The sequence below is a fragment of the Lissotriton vulgaris genome, chromosome 6, assembly GCF_964263255.1.
Source record: "Lissotriton vulgaris chromosome 6, aLisVul1.2, whole genome shotgun sequence".
Lineage (NCBI taxonomy): Eukaryota > Metazoa > Chordata > Amphibia > Caudata > Salamandridae > Lissotriton > Lissotriton vulgaris.
Window position 1 is genome coordinate 697,308,517 of NC_141694.1, and position 20,501 is coordinate 697,329,017.

At 45.7% G+C, this 20,501-nt stretch overlaps 1 protein-coding gene across 1 annotated transcript in view; it reads right to left on the minus strand.

Annotated features, from left to right (window-relative positions):
- Positions 1-20,279, minus strand: part of LOC147707857 (uncharacterized) — a 910,329-nt gene extending 890,050 nt beyond the window's left edge. The window contains exon 1 of the mRNA XM_086925682.1: positions 20,174-20,279. The gene's annotated coding sequence lies outside the window, so the exon portion shown is untranslated. The remainder of the gene's footprint in view (positions 1-20,173) is intronic.
- Positions 20,280-20,501: the final 222 nt, after the last annotated feature.

Here is a 20,501-nt window from a genome sequence, read left to right on the forward strand (position 1 = left end):
TGTTATGCACACTCTGTACATGTATGTATTTCATAATGCTGTATCAATTCATATATGTATATTTTGAGATTATGTACATTTGGATTCACATAACTCGTTATGTAGGGGTGTATCCCCTAGCTTTAGATAGAGTTTATCTACACACAAGTTTCACAGTTCATGTTCATTTTCGTTGTGGAGCCCTGTATGGGCTTGAATCCAGAATGTGTATGATGCAGATATTTACATATTTACAAGGCTTTACCTGGGGGTCATGCAAGTATAGAAAAATGTATCTCTACCTAAACAGTAAGTGTACTCAGAGTTGTTCCCAGTCAGGTTTCATAGGTGTACCCACATTTCTGCATCATTATTAAGGCCCCACGGTGTCATTGTCTTGAGGTCCATAATATACCTAGACTCTGTGATGCAGAGAGCTTTTTCCCTGTCCCCACCACGTTCTGATTTTGTAATTGGGTCTATGCAGTAATAGCTGAGTAAGTCCCTGTTGCTTTTATGGAATTCAGCAAAATGACGGGCTACCGGATAGGTCTTGTCATTGTCCGCGATAGCCCTCATATGTTCCAGGATTCTCAGCTTAGTGGGTTTGATGGTACTGCCTATGTAACGGTTTTTACACGGGCACTCCAAACAATATACTGTAAATTCTGAGTTCCAGTTCAGATGTTTTGTGATCACCCTGTTTGGTTTATTCTCTCCAGATCTTCCTGGGTATTCTTTTACTTTCTTACTATACTTGCAAGCTTTGCAGCGCAAGCACGGGAAGAAACCTGTGATCCTATTGGTAGCCGAGGTTCCAGTTGCGGGGGAGAAGTGACTATGGATCAGGTGGTCTGATAATGACTGGCATCTCCGATAGGTGATCATGGGTCTATCAGAGAGATGTTTTTTCAAGATGTCTGTTTTTAATATGTGCCAGTTTTTCTTGAAGGCATGGACAAGATCACCTGATTTGATGTTAAATGTGGTGATCATTCTGACCTGATCATTCACATTCTGTGCCTCCTTCACCATCAGGAGATCCCTCCTGTTGATGGTTTCTGCCTTCATGTTTGCCTGATTTAATACACTCTTTGAGTAGCCCCTGGCCTGGAATCTATTGCTGGCATCTTTTTGGGCATCTCTGAAATCTGTTTCCGCTGAGCAGTTCCTTTTGAGGCGCAGATATTCACCGTAAGGTACGTTCCTGATTAGACTCCTAGGGTGGTGGCTAGCTGCGTGTAACACGGCATTACCTGCTGTGGGCTTCCTATATAGTCTGGTGTGGAGATTATTATTATCCACAAATACTTCTAAATCAAGATAACATACGCTACTATCACTAATTGTGCTGGTGAATTTCAGGTTCAGATTATTATTGTTAAGCGCAGAGATATAGTCCTCAGCCGAGGTTCTATCTCCGCGCCAAACAATAAAGAGATAGTCGATGTAGCTTGTCCACATCAAAATTCTCTCATTCCACACTTCATTGTTGCCTCCCCAAGCTTCGTGCTTCTCCCACCAGCCCACGAATAAATTCGCGTAGCTGGGAGAGAAGCACAAGCCCATTTAAGTACCCCTGATTTGCTTGTACAGATGGCCGAGGAAAAGGAAAAAGTTATTGTACAGACAAAATCGCATCATACACAAAAGCATTTCACTATGTGCCCAAAATTTTTCTTGTTTCCTGTCCAGGAACCACTTTGTGGCACTTAATCCTTTTTCATGATCAATTCATGTGTATAAATTAACAACATCAAGTGTTATTAGTAGCATATCATTTTCCCAAGTGACGCTGTCCATGATGCGAAGGAAATCCTGCGTGTCCCTCACATAAGAGGGTAAGCCCTTCACAATCGGGGCCAAGTATGTATCAATGAAGCGAGAAGTGTTCTCAAGTAGGCTGCCTATTGCCGAGACAATAGGCCTCCCTGGTGGTCTTTTGGGATTTTTTATGGATTTTTGGCAGGTGGTATAAAGTGGGAAGTATTCCTCTTAACTAATCATGCCATCACTCTTCCATTGATTCAATAGTGTGCTGTATTCTATGGTGCTCTTTACATATTGTTCTCTCTTTACCATAACATAGCACTCTATGTCTCTCAATTGTCTTAGTGCCTCATGTTCGTAATTCTCCTTACTGAAGATAACAATGTTCCCACCCTTATCCGAGGGCTTAATCCTAATCGATTTATCATTCCGTAGAGATTTAATTGCTTCCCATTCCTTCCTTGTGATATTAGATGTTCTCATATCCATTTTGTTGCTAGCCATTCTTTCCAGATCTGCCATTATTGCTTCACTGAAAACATCAATCGCATCGTGGGATGCATTCGGCAGTTTCTTTTCGACCTAATTGGTTGGACTGTGTGGCTATATATATATATATATATATATATATATATATATATATATATATATATATATATATATTCCTCGCAATTGTTCCCGTCGCAGAGGGAACGCTTTTTTGCTGGTGCCCGCGTTCGAGACCGGGAACGTGTCTCCTTTTCAATTCAGAAACAAAAGCTTACGCGGCACACTTCTTGGCAGTAGATATTTTCTTTTATTTCAGGTCAAATCGCAAAAACTCCTACGCGTTTCGAACAAACGTTCTTGGTCACGGCAGTGTTCTACGTTAGTCCCTTTTCAATTTCCACATTTTATACTCTATCTCATTACATTTGTGAACAATGCATTGTGGGTCATGTAGTTATTATCTGTTTTACATGCCATTACATTTCATTTTACATTTATCATTTTTCAGGGTGATAGTGGGGTCGCAGATCATTGAGTGGTGCACTGTTACACGTTAATTCTTAAGTAGAATATAATACGTGTTATACTGAATAACAAGATTTATTCGTGGGTTTTAACATTCTGGTGCCTTCCACTAAACGATGTCACTTTTGTTCCTCGGGGTGAGTGCCCTTTACCCCACTTTTTTACCCTCAAGTTATGATGTGTAATAGACCTTGTTCTAATCTTTACTGCAACTGTTGCTAGGATTGCTTTCTGAACCAAACTATACATAATACACTATACAATATTCATAAAGTTTTTCATTGTCGTTTTTACAAATGGACATGCATTTCCTCATCTGCATTCAGTCCCAAAGGATGTTTTGTTTTGAACTTAGTTAAAAGTTTGGACTCCAGTCTTCTCAGTTTGAGTAGTCTATCTCCCCCTTGTTCTTGTTTGGGGATTGTTGCAAGGCCTAGATACTTTATATCTTGCCAAGTTTTTCCAGCATGAGTTCTAATATGTTTAGCCATGGCGTACGCATTGTCTAGATTTTGAATCGCCCGGATATGTTCTAGTATCCTCTTTTTTAATGGACACTTTGTGCTGCCAATGTATTCCTTCCCGCAGTAACATTTCAACATATAGACTACAAATGTTGTCTCACATGTTATTTTGGTCTTGATCACAAAGTCCTTGCCTGAGGGATCTTTCAAGGTAGTTGTATTTCGTCCAATTTTACATGCTTTGCATGTCATGCATTTGGTGAATATATGACTTCTTTTTTGAAGCCAATCTGCAGATTTCTTTGTTATTGAGAAATGACTTCGTACCAAATGGTCTGAGAGGTTTGGCGCTCTTCGATATGAGATTAATGGTCCAGTTTCAATTTCACTTCCTATATCTGGGTCTTTTTTAAGTATATGCCAGTACTTTGATAATATTTTCTGAATTTTGCAACTTTCTTTTGAGTCGGTTACGATCATTCTTGGTTGTTCTTTTCCATGCTTGATTTGCATGTTCATTTCATTATCTGTTGTACTGTCATCTTGGATTTCATTACTCAATGTTTCTATTCTTGATTTCAATCTTGCTCTTTGTTCCCCCTGAATGATGTCAACCTGTTTATATCCACGTTCTGTGAAACGATCTTTTGTATCTCTGAATTTCTTTTCCCTTTCTTCATTTGTTGAGCAGTTTCTTCTCATGTGGAGGAATTCTCCGTATGGTATGCTCTTTTTTAGTTTATGGGGATGAAAGCTTGATCCATGGAGGATACTGTTTGTTGCGGTCGGTTTCCTATGTGTGGTTGTCTCTATTTTATTGTTCTGTATAAAGACCTTTATGTCTAAAAATTTGATTTATTTGGGACTGATGTTATATGTAAATTGTAATCCATCTTCATTGTTGTTAAGGATATTGAAGAAGGTCTCGAATTCTGCTGATGTTCCTTTCCATAGAAGAAACAAATAGTCTATAAAGCGCACCCATAGTGCTACCTTGGCCATATGTTGGTCGTTTTCTTCTCTCCAAACTATGCTCCTCTCCCACCACCCCATCATGAGGTTAGCATAGCTTGGAGAGAAGGAAACTCCCATGGCAGTTCCACACTTTTGCTGGTACATTTTCTGATTGAAAAGAAACACATTGTTGTAGAGACACATCCTGATCATATCAATTATCATTTTTGAATGTTCTCTTTCTGTGATTGACCTTTGTTTAAGGAAGAATTCAATAGCGTTAATTCCCTTTTCATGGCTTATAGAGGTGTAGAGAGACACCACATCTATTGTTACTAAGAGATAGGATGGATGCCAGTCTGTGTTCATTAGCAGTGTTCGAAACGCGTAGGAGTTTTTGAGATTTGACCTGAAATAAAAGAAAATATCTACTGCCAAGAAGTGTGCCGCGTAAGCTTTTGATTCTGAATATATACATATATATATATATATATATATATAAACAATCAATTTGCCGATAAGGGATCGAGAGCCGGCGTTGCAGGAAACAGCATTCATTTGGCGGAGTCAAACGGAATACGTGCAGGCATAGTACCACCGGACGGTAAGCCCTCTTTTGTTTCTTGCTTCTGGTGTAATCGGACAGACTGGCACAGGAGTGTGCTGGCCTTTCTGGGAGCAGCAGAGACTTACGGGGAGTGTACGGCACCGAGGGGCAGACGGAGGAAGAAATAACCGTAATATTGTACAGGGAAAAGACAAGGAGTGATTTCCCTTTAAGTGGCATATGCAACACGCACATTCCGGACTCTTAAGCACACGGCATCAGGAACTGCCAAGGAAGGGGAGTATGGAAAACAAAGTGACCAGCAGGCACTGTGATAAAAAAAATTCTTACGAAATGCGAATGGTGAAGGTTCCTTAGTTGTACCGAGCTGTGTAAAGAAAATTAGTCACACGAGTATTACAGCACAGAAGAAACATCTTTATTCGACTCACTCCTCAATAACATGGATGAGGATGTGGAGAGACAAGAGCCCCAGGCAAGGGAGGCACCATCACCCTCATAAAAGACAAACCTGAAAGTGACTCATTGAACTTATTGTTGCGTAAATATGAGAAATTGAAAAAAACAAGAAAGCGCTAAATGGTGGGAGGCTACATCCCTCCAGAATTATGTCGAAAAAAATATGGTACCAAGAGGCTTAAGAATTTATATCACACCTTCCCATGAATCCCCTAATGCAAAAATTTTGGAGGAATGGTCAATGAATTCAAGTTCTACAAATATGCTGTGCATATTGATCAAACATGCGCGGGAGGATCGAGAAAGCATCCTCAAACAATTGAATGATTTGGAAGAAGAATTTCTGAAAAGTACAGAACAAGAGACCAAAAAAAAATTCAAAGAAGACCTTAAAAATAGACTTAAAAAGCATGAGGAGGATATCAAGTATCGAAAGCAAAGAAAATTACATAGCGACTGTGGTGACTATGACAGCGGGCGAATTCTAACCTACTGCCCGAAATATGACTATTTATACAACCAAGTGAATGCACCAACCAAAACAGCTGAAACAGTAAGCACTGTCATAGAAACATCCATGGCCACAGTAACAAGTGATTCAGATACCGATGCCTCACGACGTACTAGAAGTACCACATCGGAAGTAGAAATAATAACAAAACAGGCCACTTTTTTGGACGAGTTCCGGGATCTATGGACAAGACGCAAGAAAGCAGCAGAATCAGCACAACCTCCACCATTCAAGAAAAACACAACACATGGACGACCAAGGGGAAGAGGAAGAGGCAGGGGAGATCGCAACAGAGATGACTCAAGCTCAAGCAGAGGAGCAGAAAAAACCAACACAAAACCAGTGGGAAACAAACGAGGTGGTTACAAGAAGAAGAGACAATGATGGATGAACAAACGTAAATTAAACAATTATTAATCTGTCATCCAGAACATTGACTATAAAAGAAAAACAAACTCTCTGCCTGGGACTTACGCTTTGTCCTACTGAACTCTTTGACTATGCTAACACTAGGGTGGATATTTTTTAATTTATACGTACATTAAAATTATCTAAATGGCATGCACTTAGCACAAGAAAATGATATCCACCACTGACAGTAAAGAAGCTGTACCAGAACTTACTATAGAAGATGTAGACATGCTTCAAACTGTGTATTCTTTAGGAGACATTTTACCTGACAGGGAACATGAACAAAGAAACAAGAACTGACAGGGCGGCAGGCACAGCATTTAGACCTAAATCAGTCTTCTACCCTACTCTACCCCATGACTCGATAGACACTTTCCGCGAGGTGGTCACAAGGGAGCTTACTAAACTTAAACATACACGCCCCATATTTAGAAAAGGTGAGATTAATTTGACAAAAGAACAGAATGAGTTTATCTTTTCATTAGCTAAAGACAAAAGTATTGTTCTCCGTCCCTAAGACAAAGGCGGTAACATTGTCTTATGGGGGAGGGACATGTATGTAAAAGAAGCTCTTTTTCAATTAGAAGGGGGTAGATTCTATGCCAAAAGTACCATGAATGAATATAACACCAGCATTTTGGAAACTTGGGAAAAACTGAGTGAATGGCATACTGAAGGTTTACATTCTTGGCATGAATTTCGTTTTCTGAAAAGGGATTACCCCAAACTTCCCAATTTCTACCTTCTCCCGAAGGTTCACAAAAACCATAGTGAACCTCCAGGTAGACCAATAGTGTCATCAATTGGTAGTATCAATGAAAATATGTCGAAAGACATAGACCACTTTCTGAGAGATTATGTATGTCAATTGCCTTCGTACACTAAAGACACCACAGATTTCCTTAATAAAATACAGAACATCCAATGGACAGAGGGCTCTCTGTTAATTACTATGGATGTTAGTGCCTTGTACACTATAATTGACCATGTACAAGGCTTGGAAGCTAGCTACCATTTTTTGAAGAGAAGGGAAATAGGCTATCTGGAGCATACTCGGATGGTAGTGGAAATGATGAAACTATGTCTGAAAAACAATATTTTTATGTTCAATGGGACCATATACAGACAAATACGTGGCGCAGCCATGGGTTCATCATTTGCGCCGTGTTTTGCGAACCTTTCCTTAGGTAAATGGGAGGAGGAGATCAGAAGCGATGAGAATCTTGAGGAAGATTTCGCCAAAGTTAGTTGCTGGAGGAGATATATTGACAATCTCTTTTTGATATGGAGTGGAACGAAAGATGAGGCAGAAAGCTTAATTAGGAAGTTGAACAACAACACATATAACATACAGCTCACCCACATCATAAGCAATCAGAAGATTGAATTCTTAGATACCATCATAGAGATTAACAAAGGAACCCTGATTTCTAAATTACATAGATAAGAGACGGCCGGTAATAGCCTACTACATGCCCTGAGCGCTCACCCAGAACCACTGAAGTGGAGTATCCCCTATGGGAAACTATTAAGGGCAAAAAGGATTTGCAGCAACACTGAAGGTTTTATCCAAGAACAAAACAACATGCTAATAAGATTTAGAGAGAGAGGCTATCCAGAATGGGTACTCGAAAAAGCTATTAAGAAGGTTTCAGAAGTAGAGAGACCAGAAACCTTACAAGCCAAATTCATTGATGTAAGTGAAGAAGAAAATCCTACTAGAATCATTACTACTTTCAACCAGAAGTACAATCAAGTCCGTAAAATTCTGGCGGACAACTGGAAAATTTTACAGACTGATCATGTAATAGGTACCCGGTTGGAAGGAAGGCCCCAAATCACTTATAGGAGAGGCAAAAGTCTTGGAGATCTCTTAGTGAGAGGTGATATTTCTGATACCAAACAACACCTCCAAGGCCTCAAGGGTTTCTACTCTGCGGCCATTGTAGACCTTGTAAAACAAGCTTTATGGTAAAGGAGATAGAAATTCCAGGACGCCATAAAAAACAGGAGATCAAACAGTTCCTTACCTGCAATTCCAACTTTGTTGTCTACATACTGGAATGTCCGTGTAGACTTAAGTACGTAGGCAGTACAAGATGCATGGTTAAAAAATGCATCCAGGAACTTTTAAGAGCAGTGACACATTCAGATATTCGCTACCCTGTTGTGGGACATTTTCAAGAACTTCACCAATCTGATAATTCTCTGCTGAGATTTTTTGCGTTGGAGCAGGTCCATATGGGCAGAAGAGGGGGCAACCGGGATCTAGCACTTAGAAAGAAGGAGTCCAAATGGATTATGGAATTGGAAACTAGATTCCCTGAAGGACACAACTTCGATGAGGAATTAGCAACTCATCTCTATGAGGAATAACCAAGAGGAGGGGCCCTATATGCACTATATAGTACCGAATTAAGCAGGTTAATGGTGTCTAGAATCCTCTGTGGTGTACTATGTAGCTACCTTAAGTTGTATAATGTACTGTAATAGACTAGTTTAGAATCTGATATCCTGTTGGTTGTATGATATTTTAATTACATAGAAAACACTTTTTAATAGTATGTCTATATGTTTCTTTCAGGAGAAAAAGAAAGGGAGAACTCACTTCTCTTTGCACTTCACTCTTCCCTACCTTTTTCCGCAACGATTCAAAAGAAGATCATTGCACTACTTAGAGATAAGACTTTCACTTTTTTGCACTTTTTGACATTTTTTGGCTTCAAATTTTACTTTTAGTTTTGAACTAAGTAGACCGGTTTGTACAGGCCATCTGTGGCTTATGTACAGTGGTCGACCCATGGATTTGGATAATCTGATATAAACCATGAGTAGAGACAGTATATTGCTCTAAGGCACTAGACCGAAAGAAATTATTAATGAGTTATTTTATTTGATACACTGTGTTATTTATATGATGTTTTGGATTAACACAAACAAGTACCAAGTAAACTGGTGACTTAAAATAACCTCCCTAATATATATAGGAGGTCTTATTTAATTGGATGTTGGTGTATCTCCATATCTTGGGATTACACACAGTTTTGATATTTTGTTTCGCGGTGACACTTGCCTTTACTTCGATTCTTACTGTCAGTCAAATCATGCAGAACATCATGCCAGTTTTTGTTCTTTTCATGTTTCATATATATATTCATGGTAACAAGTATACTTCCAAATGAATTGGAAGTATACTATGTTTTTCTATGTGTAAGTCCACACTACAAAATGGCCGACAAATTTACCATCAGAATGTACCTGGTTTAGCAAATGTGCGCGTAACGTTTGCTAAGGAATAAAATATTGCATCCATACTCCTGAGTGCGCGCAGTGCTTATTGGCAAATTGATTGTTTGTGGACATTATACTCGGCGGTGGGGTCTGCCGAACAACGCGCCACCTGACGACGATCCCGGAAGGACCCTTGTTGCTAGGTGCACTGAAACGCGTAGATCGTATTGTTTTCATGCTGAACTTGAAGAGATTTCAATAAATCTGATTGTGGAACTGAGAGGGAGTGCGCCCATTACTTTCGTCTTAATTGCGGAAGAGTGTTAAATAATTAACGGCGAGGTTCTGCCGTAGGGTACGCACCTGGAACCGGCGTGTGAAGATATATATACTAGCTGTACCCGGCCACACGTTACTGTGGCTCAGTCTGGTTAAATGGAAGAAAAAGAAAAAAGAGTAAGGGCACGTTTCTAATATGTTTAATTTCACAATGCTTGTGGATATACAATATGTTTTTGTCCATCCTAATATATTTAGATTATTGTCTAAATGTGTCCGTTGTATTTGTTGCGCAGCAACCAAATCAAAAGGGTCTGTTCGGCCTTTCGATTAAAAACACGCGCGTATTGGACAGGCACGTATTCGAAACCAAGGTTGTGTATATATAATCACACGCTAATGTTGCAAAGTGAACCAACTCTTCCCCCCTCCCTCCAGCCACTTCCCGGTCTGCCATCCGGACACCAACCGTCCATCCTAATATATGTAGTCTATTGTCTCCATTAGTCTATTGTAGTTATTGCGCAGCAAACCAATCGATAGGGTCTGTACGTCCTTTAGATTAAAAACATGCACGTATTTGAACAGGTTCAAATTTTCTTCTTTTTGGAATTCACAAACATTTGCAGTAGTTGGCTTGATAAACTGCACCAATCTCAAGTTTTCAGCATGCACTAGCAATGAAACACCCAAAAAGGTGAACGAATGCTTGCAAATAGTCTAACCAGCGCCAATCGCTTGGAATAGCATTCCAACCCACTGTTTTTCACCCACTGTGCCTCTCTAGAAGGAGGCCTGCCTAATGCAAATCAGTACTGATCCTATTCCTCATGGAAACAGTACATACCGAACCTTGGTCATCTCACCCATCCTGCCTGCTGCTCACTACTTTTTAAGTTGGGAAATTTCAATCAATCAATCAATCAGTACATTTGTAGAGTGCGCTACTCACCCGCGAGGGTCTCAAGGCGCTGAAGAAAAGGGGGGGGGGTGCCGCTACTGCTCGAATAACCAGGTCTTGAGGTGTTTCCTGAAGGTGAGATGGTCCTGGGTCAGTCATAAGTGTGCGGGGAAGGAGTTCCATGTTTTCGTAGGTAGGGGAACGATCTTCCTCCGGTGGTTGTTCTTCGAATCCGTGGGACGGTGGTGAGGGCGAGACTGGAGGAGCGGAGCTGACGGGTGGGGGTGTGGAACGAGATGCGGTTGTTGAGGTACTCGGGCCCATATTGTGGAGCGCTTTGTGTGCGTGGGTGAGCAGCCTGAACGTGATCCTCTTGTTGACGGTGAGTCCGTGCAGGTTTTTAAGGTGGGCGGATATGTGGCTGTGGATGTCGAGGATGAGTCTTGCAGAGGCGTTCTGTATGCGCTGAAGGCGTTTCTGAAGTTTGGCTGTGGTTCCTGCGTATAGGGCGTTCCAGTAGTCCAGTCGGCTGGTGACGAGGGCCTGGGTGACCGTCTTTCTGGTTTCGGTGGGGATCGACCGGAAGATCTTTCGGAGCATGCGCAGGGTGTTGAAACACGAGGACGAGACTGCGTTGACTTGCTTGGTCATTGTGAGAGAGGAGTCCAGGATGAATCCCAGGTGCCGTGCGTGGTCAGTGGGTGTCGGTGCGGTGCCCAGTGACGTGGGCCACCAGGAGTCGTCCCAGGAGGAAGGAGATTGTCCAAGTAGGAGGACCTCCGTCTTGTCCGAGTTGAGCTTCAGACGGCTGTGCCTCATCCATTCTGCGACCTCTTTCATTCCGTCCTGGAAGTTGGCTTTGGCAGTGAGAGGGTCTTTGGTGAGAGAGAGTATAAGTTGGGTGTCGTCGGCGTAGGAGATGATGTTGATGTTGTGTTTGCGGGCGATGGTGGCGAGGAGGCTCATGTACATATTGAAGAGAGTTGGGCTGAGTGAGGAGCCCTGGGGTACGCCGCAGATGATCTTGGTGGCATTGGAGCGGAAGGGAGGGAGGCGGACTCTCTGGGTTCTGTCGTAGAGGAACGATATGATCCCGTCCAGGGCCTTTCCTTGGATCCCAGTGTTGTAGAGGCGGGTTATTAGGGTGCGGTGGCAGACGGTCTCGAAGGCTGCCGAGAGGTCCAAGAGGATGAGAGCGGCTGTCTCTCTGTTGTCCAACAGGGTCCTGATGTCATCGGTGGCTGCGATGAGGGTGGTCTCGGTGCTGTGGCTGGCTCGAAATCCGGACTGGGATGGGTCGAGCGAGCTGTTTTTTTCGAGGAATGCATTCAGCTGTTTGTTGACTGTCTTCTTGATGACTTTGGCCGGGAAGGGGAGCAGAGAGATGGGGCAGAAGTTCTTGAGGACTTTGGGGTCCGCTGTTGGTTTCTTCAGAAGAGCGTTGATTTCTGCGTGTTTCCAGCTTCCAGGGAAGGTGGCTGACGTGAAGGAGCTGTTAATGACGTTCCGGAGGTGGGGTGCGATGATGGTGTCGGCGTTGTTGAAGATATGATGAGGGCATGGGTCGGAGGTGTAGCCGGAGTGGATGGTGTTCATGACGCAGGTGTTGTCTTCAGTGCTGATGTGGGTCCATGCGCTGAGGGTAGTGGTGGGGGGTCGTTGGTTTGGTGGCTGGGGGCGGGGTCCAAAGCTGTCGTGTATATCTGCGATCTTGTGGTGGAAGAATGTGGCGAGGGAGTTGCAGAGGTCTTGCGACGGTGTGATGTCGTTGTTGCTGGCGCTGGGATTGGAGAGCTCTTTGACGATGCTGAAGAGTTCCTTGCTGTTGTGGGAGCTGTTGTCCAGCCGCTCTTTGAACGATGTCATTTTGGTGGTGCAGAACTTCTGGTGGTATTCGCGGGTGGCGCTCTTGAGGGCTGTCATGTTTCCTGATGTCCGCTTGTGGCGCCAGGCTTTTTCGAGGGTTCGGCACGATTTCTTAGCGATTTTTAGGGCGTCTGTGAACAATGAGGATTTTCTGTTGCTAGTCTTGCCTGGGGGTTTCTTCAGGGGAGCGAGGTCGTCGGCGCAGTTGGTGATCCACTGTGCGAGATTGTCTGCTGCGTTGTTGGTGTCAGGGGTGTCGGCAGGTGGGTTCTGGCTCCGTGATGTGGTCAGCTGGTCTGTGGCGATTTTGCTCCACATCTGTGGGGGATCTGTAGCGTGTGGTGGTGGGATGTGGTCTTCTTGAAGGTGAAGTGGATGCAGTTGTGGTCGGTCCAGTGTAGTCCGGTGGAGTGGCTGAAGGCAACGTGGCTGCTGGCCGAGAAGATGGGGTCAAGCGTGTGGCCGGAGTAGTGGGTGGGGGTGTCCACCAGTTGCTTGAAACCGAGGTTGTAGAGGTTGTCGAGCAGGGTGGTGGTGGTGGTGTTGTCGTCGTTTTTCTCCAGGTGGAAGTTCAGGTCCCCTAGGAGGATGTACTCTGGTGAGGTTAGGGCGTGCGGGCTGATGAGGTCGGTGATGGTTTCGCAGAATTGTGTCCGTGGGCCCGGGGGTCTGTAGATGAGCTTTCCTCGGAGGGTGGTCTGGGGGTCGGTGTGGATTTGGAAGTGTAGGTGTTCGGCGGCGGTGAGTGTGTCTTCGGCGTTGGTTGTAACGCTGATGGTGTTCTTGTAGATGATGGCGATGCCTCCTCCAGTTTTGTTGACACGGTCCTTCCGGGTGAATTTGTAGCCGTCAGGGATGGCTATGGCGATGTCGGGGGCCGAGGAGGCGACGTCTGGTGCTGTTGAATCAAGGAGTTCCCAGAGTTCTACGGCGTGTTTGTGGACGGAGCGGGTGTTGAGGATGCACTTGAGTTGGCTGTTGTTGCTGCGTTCGGTGGGCGGGGTGCAGGTTCGGAGGCAGGAGAATTTGCATGCTTGACAGGTGGAGGGTCCGTGAGTGCGCCTCGGGGTGGCTTGGTGGCAGGCGGCGGGTCGTCCTGTGTTGAGTGCGATGAGGGTGGCGGTGTCGTACCTCAGTCGGGTGCCCTGGCTGGGGCCAGGGGTTCTGGCACTGGGCGAGCTCCAGGCACCTTCGGCGCGGCCACCATTAAATGGGAGGTGAGGAGGAGGGGTCAGCTGGGAGGCGGGAGTGCAGGCCAGCGAATGGGCACGGGGGCGGGCCGCATGGGAGTCAGCAGCGGGAAACGGGGGAGCAGCGGAGAGTGAAAAGGACCAAGAGTACAAAGAGAGAGAAAAGGGGCGACTGGCACACGGGGGTACAAAAAGAAAATTGGGCAGCAGGCACTGGCACACGGGGGCACAAAATGAAGAAGGGCAGTAGACACTGGCACACAGGGAAGGTCTTCCAAGAGGGGACCAGGAGCGGAGCAAGGCGGGAAAAAGTTGGCGCAGGACAGCCGAGGAGCGAGGCAGCAGAGCAGGCGGCTGGCAGGAGGAGGTCACTGGCACAGGTGGCGCTGCAGCGGTGGGGAAGCGACCTACCCAGAGGTTTATTTATTTTTATTTATTTATTTATGCATTTTTATATAGCGCGGACTTTACCCGAGGGCGTCAGAGCGCTTCACATTAGGAACAGAAATGAAACATAATGAGAAACATTACAAAAGAGCAGATTACAAAAGCATACGTTGCGTTACATAAGGTAATAGTGACAATTGTGAGCAAACAGAAATATGAGGTAGTAAAAATTGTGAGCAACCAAAAATACATGCGGTAGTAAGGGTAATAGTGACAATCGTGAGCAAACAAAATACTTGAGGTAATAAAAATTGTGAGCAACCAAAAATACATGAGGTAGTAAAGGTAATAGTGACAATTGTGAGCAAACAAAATACTTGAGGTAGTAAAAATTGTGAACAACAAAAAAATACATGAGGTAGTCAAAAGTGCACAAGAGGAAAAGTGACAAGTGTGCAGTTAAAAGAGAAAACAGAGTATAATTTGAGGTATAATACTGCAATAAGTGCTAGGCACAAGAACAGGCGTTACGTAGGCAAGGTGGCACTTGTGCAAGTATCAAAGGTAAAAACATGTGAGAGGTAGCAACCGTGTGTTATAAGGGCAAAGTGTTATGTGCACGTTACAAAAGGGCACCGAACACAAGTACATGGAGAATACTGCAAAAAGGCAGACACTCCCACCACAGGAAAACACTGGGAAGGCACTCCCATGGTCATGGAAAGTAGAAAATATCAGTAGTGGGAAGTCTTCCTCCGAATAGCAAGAGGACGTGCATTACTTTTGGAGGTGTCTCTGGAGGAGGAGAACTTTGAGGTCCCTTTTGAAGGCCTGGGAGGAGGCGGTGGTCCGGAGCTCAGGCGGAAACGAGTTCCAGATTCTCACTGCGTTGCCTGAAAAGGATTGGGCCATTGTTCTTTCCTTCTTGAAAGTGGGAGGTTCAAGCAGTAGATTCTCTTCATTGCGTGAAGGTCTAGAGCCTCCAGAGAGTTTCAGTTTATTCACCAGGTAGCGGGGAGAGGAGGAGTGCAGGGCTTTGTGGGTGATACAAGCGGTCTTGTAGATAGCTCTAGCCTCAAAGGGAAGCCAGCGGAGGGTGGATAACAACGGTGTGATGTGATCGCTTCTTTTGGCCCCATAGATGAAACGAGCTGCTGAATGGAAGACAGACTTAAGTGGGGACAGGTGAGATTTGGGGAGGCCAGTAAGAAGAGAATTGCAGTAGTCTAGTCTGGAGAGGACCAGCGATTGCACCAGGGTTATAAGGTCCTGCTCCGGGAAGAAGCGACGGATTCCCCAAAGAAGGCGCAGTTGGTAGCGAGCAGATTCTGCAATAGAATTGATGTGGGGAGTTAGATTGAGTTTTTTGTCTAGAATGACACCAAGAGATTTTGCGCTGTCGACAATGATGGGTTTGTTGTTTAGTAGATTCATCTGATCCATCCATGATTGAACCGGGGGAGGAGAGAGTGAGGAGGAGAAGAGGAGGAATTCAGTTTTGGAGGGATTCAGAATTAATTGATGAGATGACATCCAGTTTTGAATGGAGTCAAGAGTAGATCTTAGGATGGAGAGATCATGAGTGGAGGCAACCTTGAGGTAGAGTTGAGTGTCATCTGCATAGAGATGATAGTGAATCCTGGATTTGCTTAGGAGGTTTCCCAGTGGTTCTAAGTAGAGATTAAACAGTGTGGGTGCAAGTATAGAGCCTTGGGGAACACCTTGACCCACCGCCACAGGAGAAGAAAGACTGTTCGCTATTTTGATCATTTGAGATCTGTCAGAGAGGAAGGATGCAAACCATTTAAGCACAGTGCCCTCCATGCCCATTCTCTGTTGAAGAATATTGAGGAGGGTGTTGTGATTAACAGTGTCGAAGGCTGCGGAGAGGTCAAGGAGAATTAGCAGACAGGACCCCCCTGAGTCGAGTATCCTCAGCGCATCATCAACCACTTGCAGTAGGGCTGTTTCAGTGCTGCAGTTTTGGATGAAGCCGGACTGACAATTGTCAAGAAGATCATTGTCCTTGATATGACGAGAGAGTTGTTTGGCTACACATCTTTCCGTTATCTTTGCAAGAAAGGGAAGGTTAGTGATGGGGCGGAAGTTGTTGAGGTAATTTGCATCAGCAGTGGGCTTTTTCAGCAGAGGGGTGACATGCCCAGTTTTGAAGGGGACAGGAAGGGAGCCTTGCCAGAGGGAGAGGTTGATCAGAGTGGTCCAATAGGAGAGGGAATGGGTATAGAAGTCAAAGGCAATGGCACTGGGGATAGGGTCAAGCGAATGGTTGGAGGGCTTTGTTTCGCGTATGCATTTGAGAAGGGCATCTTCAGATATGGGGTCAAAGCTCTGCCAAATGGCTAAGGATTTGCGCTCCTCTGGAGGTGTAGGATGAGCAACCTGACCTACAAGTGATTTCACCTTTCCATCGAAGAAAGTAGCGAAATCCGCTGCTCTCTTTGTAGAATCCTCCACCTTGGAGGTTGGGGGAGAGCAGCTCGGAGTCTTGATGAGATCGAATAGTTTTTTGGGTCTATTTTTGGCGGAATCAAGGAGGGTTTTGAAGTGCGTCGCTTTCTCAAGGAAGATGTGCTTGTGGTATTTGGATCTTGCTGTGCGAAGCAAGGCTAAATTGTCAGTGGAAGGCAATTGCCTCCATTGCTTCTCCAGGAATCTTAGCTGCTTCCTTTCCCTATAAAGGGATTTGTTGAACCAAGGTGCTGAGGGAGTGGGCCTTATCCTTTTGCTTTTGAGTGGAGCAACGTTATTAATTTCAGCTTCAAGGACTGTGAGGCATTGGGAGGTGAGATCGTCAACAGCTATGTTCGGGTCTAGCCTTGGAAGTGAAAGCAAAGCTGATTCACAGAGGGGACCGACATCAATGTTTTTGGCATCACGGAACCAGGAGATGGCCCTCTTGGGTTGGCCAAGAGTTATAGAGTGTGAAAGTTGAAGAGAGAATGGGATGAGGTGGTGGTCAGACCAGTCTACATGAATAGGGGTAGTAGTAGAAAGCATGCCTGCTTTAGAAATAACAAGGTTCAGGATTGCGCCCTTAGAGTGGGTTGGTTCAGTGCAGTGGTGGATAAGATCATTTGCCGAGAGGAAGGTGGCCAGTGAGGTCGCAGAGGAGTCTTGCGGTGCGCCCCAGTGGAGATTGAGGTCACCTACGATGGTCTGATTGTCACTTTGAGAGTATTGGTCGCTGATGAAGTCTTTGAGATCTTCTATAAACGAAGAGCTACTGCTACGAGGCGGGCGGTAAATGATATGGAATCTGAGCGGTGAACGGTGCTGCAATTGAAGCTCAAGAGAAAGGCATTCAAAGGTGTGGGAGGAGCTGCTAGGAGACGCCTTAAGTTGGAGGGCGTTTCTGAAGATGACTGCAACACCTCCCCCCGTGTTTTCAGTTCTGTCATTCCTAAATATGGAATAACCTGTGGGTAATAGGAGATCAAATATAGAGTGCGAGGTATCTTTGAACCAGGTCTCTGTGAGGAAGAGCATGTCAAGTTTGTGAAAGCTGATGGTGTCGGAGATTTCAAGTTTGTGTTTTACTGCAGATCTGCAGTTGTGAAGCATACAGCGCAGCTCTGTCAAGACTGTTTTGGTGACGGGGGCACTTGGGCTCTGAAGGGTGATCGGGATATTGAACATTTGCGGAGGTGCTCGGGAGGGTTTAGGTGGACGCTTTGTTCTGACAGAGGTGATTGTCGGAATAGTGTAGATAGTGGGGTTGCTAGGGTATGCCTGTTGAAGAAGGGTGGCGCTCAAAGGCTTGTGTGAGTTAACGACGCTTGCAGACGAAGGGTTGAGCTTGGCTGTTTTGGGGTGAGGGGGCGAGATGCATCTCTGGGGAAGTTGGGGGGGGTAGAGGTGCATGGAGGGGTGGGGATCTTAGAGCATAAAAGTGAAATGGCAGCTGTCAGCTGAGAGATGGAGGTGATCAGAGAGCCTAACGTATTTTCCAGTGAGAAAGAGGCAGAGCACGGAAGGTTGGGTGGCTCGATTGAAATAAGGTGGGGTGGAATTGGTGGTGGACGGCAGGGAGAGGTGAGGGGACAGGGGGTGTGTTGGGGGGTGGGGTTCACAGGTGGGGAAAGGTGGAGGTTGGGAGCGGGGGTAAATGAATTGGGGGTTAAGGGAGAGTTGTCATTGTTGGTGTTGCAGGAGGGAGAGGAATTAGGGACAAATTTAGAGGGAGAAATGTGCGGAACACGTCGGCATGGAAGTAGGAGGGGGGAGGCCTGTGTGGCGTCATGGGAGTGTAGGAGGTTTGGGCGGAAAAGAGGTGCATTAGTTGCGGAGGTCCTGTCAGTTAGGAGAGGTAGCAGCGAGGGAACGGTCATCTGGCAGAGTGAGGGGGGTTGAGAGAAAGGGAAGTTGAGGAGGGGAAGTGGTTCTGCTGGGCCCGAGGGAGGGAGAAGGAAGGTGTTCCTAGGAGGGGAAAGGGGGTAGTGCGGCAGTACTGGAGGAGTAGGAGGGAGGAGCGAGATGCAGTGGGAATGTGGCAAACACGGGGTGAATGACGAGGGAAAGAAGGAGTGGAGAGGAGGGACGGAAGGAGGGCTAAGGGGAGCATAGAGACAGTTAATTGGGGAAGAGTGTTGGAGGAGAGGTGGACTAAAGAAGGGGGTGATGGGAAGAAGTATGGGGGAGGAGAATAGATTGGAGTATCGTGATAGTGCAGATGGGACGAGGAGCGTGTTAGCTAGTGGTAAGGCTGAAGTAATGCGGGAGGGGACATACTGTGGGGGGGGAGGAATAGGAGATGAGGTAAGTTGGGGGGGGAAGGGAAAGGGGCCGACCTGCGCTTCTCGAGAGTGCAGCCAATTGGAGTGGGGTGGGGTCGGCGGGGGAGAAAGGGAGTAATGGGTGGAGCTGGAAGGAGAGTCAGGGGGAAACCCGGTTGCAGAGACGGGGAGTAAGGTGGGGAAGAGGTGGTCAAAGAGCGAGAGGCAGGAGTCTTTGCCTTGGATCATGACAGTACCGTTGTTATAGAGTGAGATAGTGAGGTAGCCATTGAAGCACCCAGAGGGGGAAATTTTTAGTTGTTTCCCATAAGGGATGGAGGAGGAGACGACGTTCAGGGAATTGTAAAAACTGTTGGACCAAGAGGGGATGTCGCGAGTGAAGAAGATGAGATCGTTTTTGAGCCTCCCAAGACGACCATTGAAAAATTGATCCACAAAAAGGGAGTCCGGGAAACGTTCAATAGTGTTATGCTTCAGTCGTTTTATTGTAGCTTTAGTCTGGTCGGGAGGATAAATGATTTTGTAGCAATTGGCTCCAGACTTAACTCGAGAGGTGGCCATGTTGGGAAGCTGAGGCGAAGGAGGGTGGGGGAGAGATGAGAGGGGTGTTGCTGGGAGAGCGGTAGTGAGGAGAAAAAAGGTTATGAAATTTGAGATTCACATCACTGAATCTCACTAAGCCACGCCCAATAGAATGGTGCAATGGGTCAGACTACTTCAGCTTTTGCCTCTTGTGTACTCTGAGTGAGGGAATTTTTCCTGATCACATGCACACATCTGCATAAAAAGAAGCTAACTTCTGTGCCAAGGTTAGTGGGTCGATGCTTTACTGTGCCAATGCTTTATTCTTTCCATCCTTTTGTTTTGTTAACAAGTCATCTTTATGTATTTAAACTGTCTTCGGGTTACAGTAACAAACAAATAGAACCTTGTCTTTGTGCAAAAATATATATTTTCCTGTGCTGTGTATTAAAGCTAAAAATAATGGATATGCCTGTTATGTTAGGAAGTATCTTCACTCCCCGTTTAAAAGTATATATTTTAAATAACATTTTTATTGCAAATGCACGCCTACCACATTTAGGCGGCAGCATTGTTTTCCTCATTCGAATGGAAGGTGCTTGCAATTAAAACAATGTAATAAATTGAATCGTTACACCAGCTTGCCAGGCAGGGCTATTGGCTTTGCCGTGCTTTAGTTTGTTTGAATGGTATAGTGCCTGAAGTCCTCAGGGAGGCACAACACTTTGATGAGAATACCGAAACTTCACAGGAGCAAACGGAGAGACCACGCGCACCTGTGTTTATATATTCCCATTTGACGGACTCACATAGCTGGGACCATAAGTAGCGCTGGTTTGGTTGTGGAAGCGGCTCTCGCGGCTCTGCTGGGCACACACAGACCGTACCGAGGTGGTCTGTAGGACGCACGTACCTGCTGCGCTGACAGTCCAGTCTCCTCTGCCCTTTGCTCTCACGGGTCCAAACGGGCGGGGGTCCGGGGCGGGTGGGTTCCACGCCCGTGCTGCTGAGCTCCTCGGGTTGTGTGTTTGAATCCAGCGGTACCGGGCAGTGCTTGCCACCGCCTCCGCCGCCGGGGCCCCTCGGCTGCAGCAGAGCGTGGAAGCGCCTGGCTGTAACCCAGAGCAACCTCTGCGTACACGGAAACCGGCCGCGCTGCGTGCAGCAGCCGTGACATGCAGCACCTCGCGGGCACCAGTGTGCGACCGGGGAGAGGCACGCGGTGACCCCCTTTATAGACT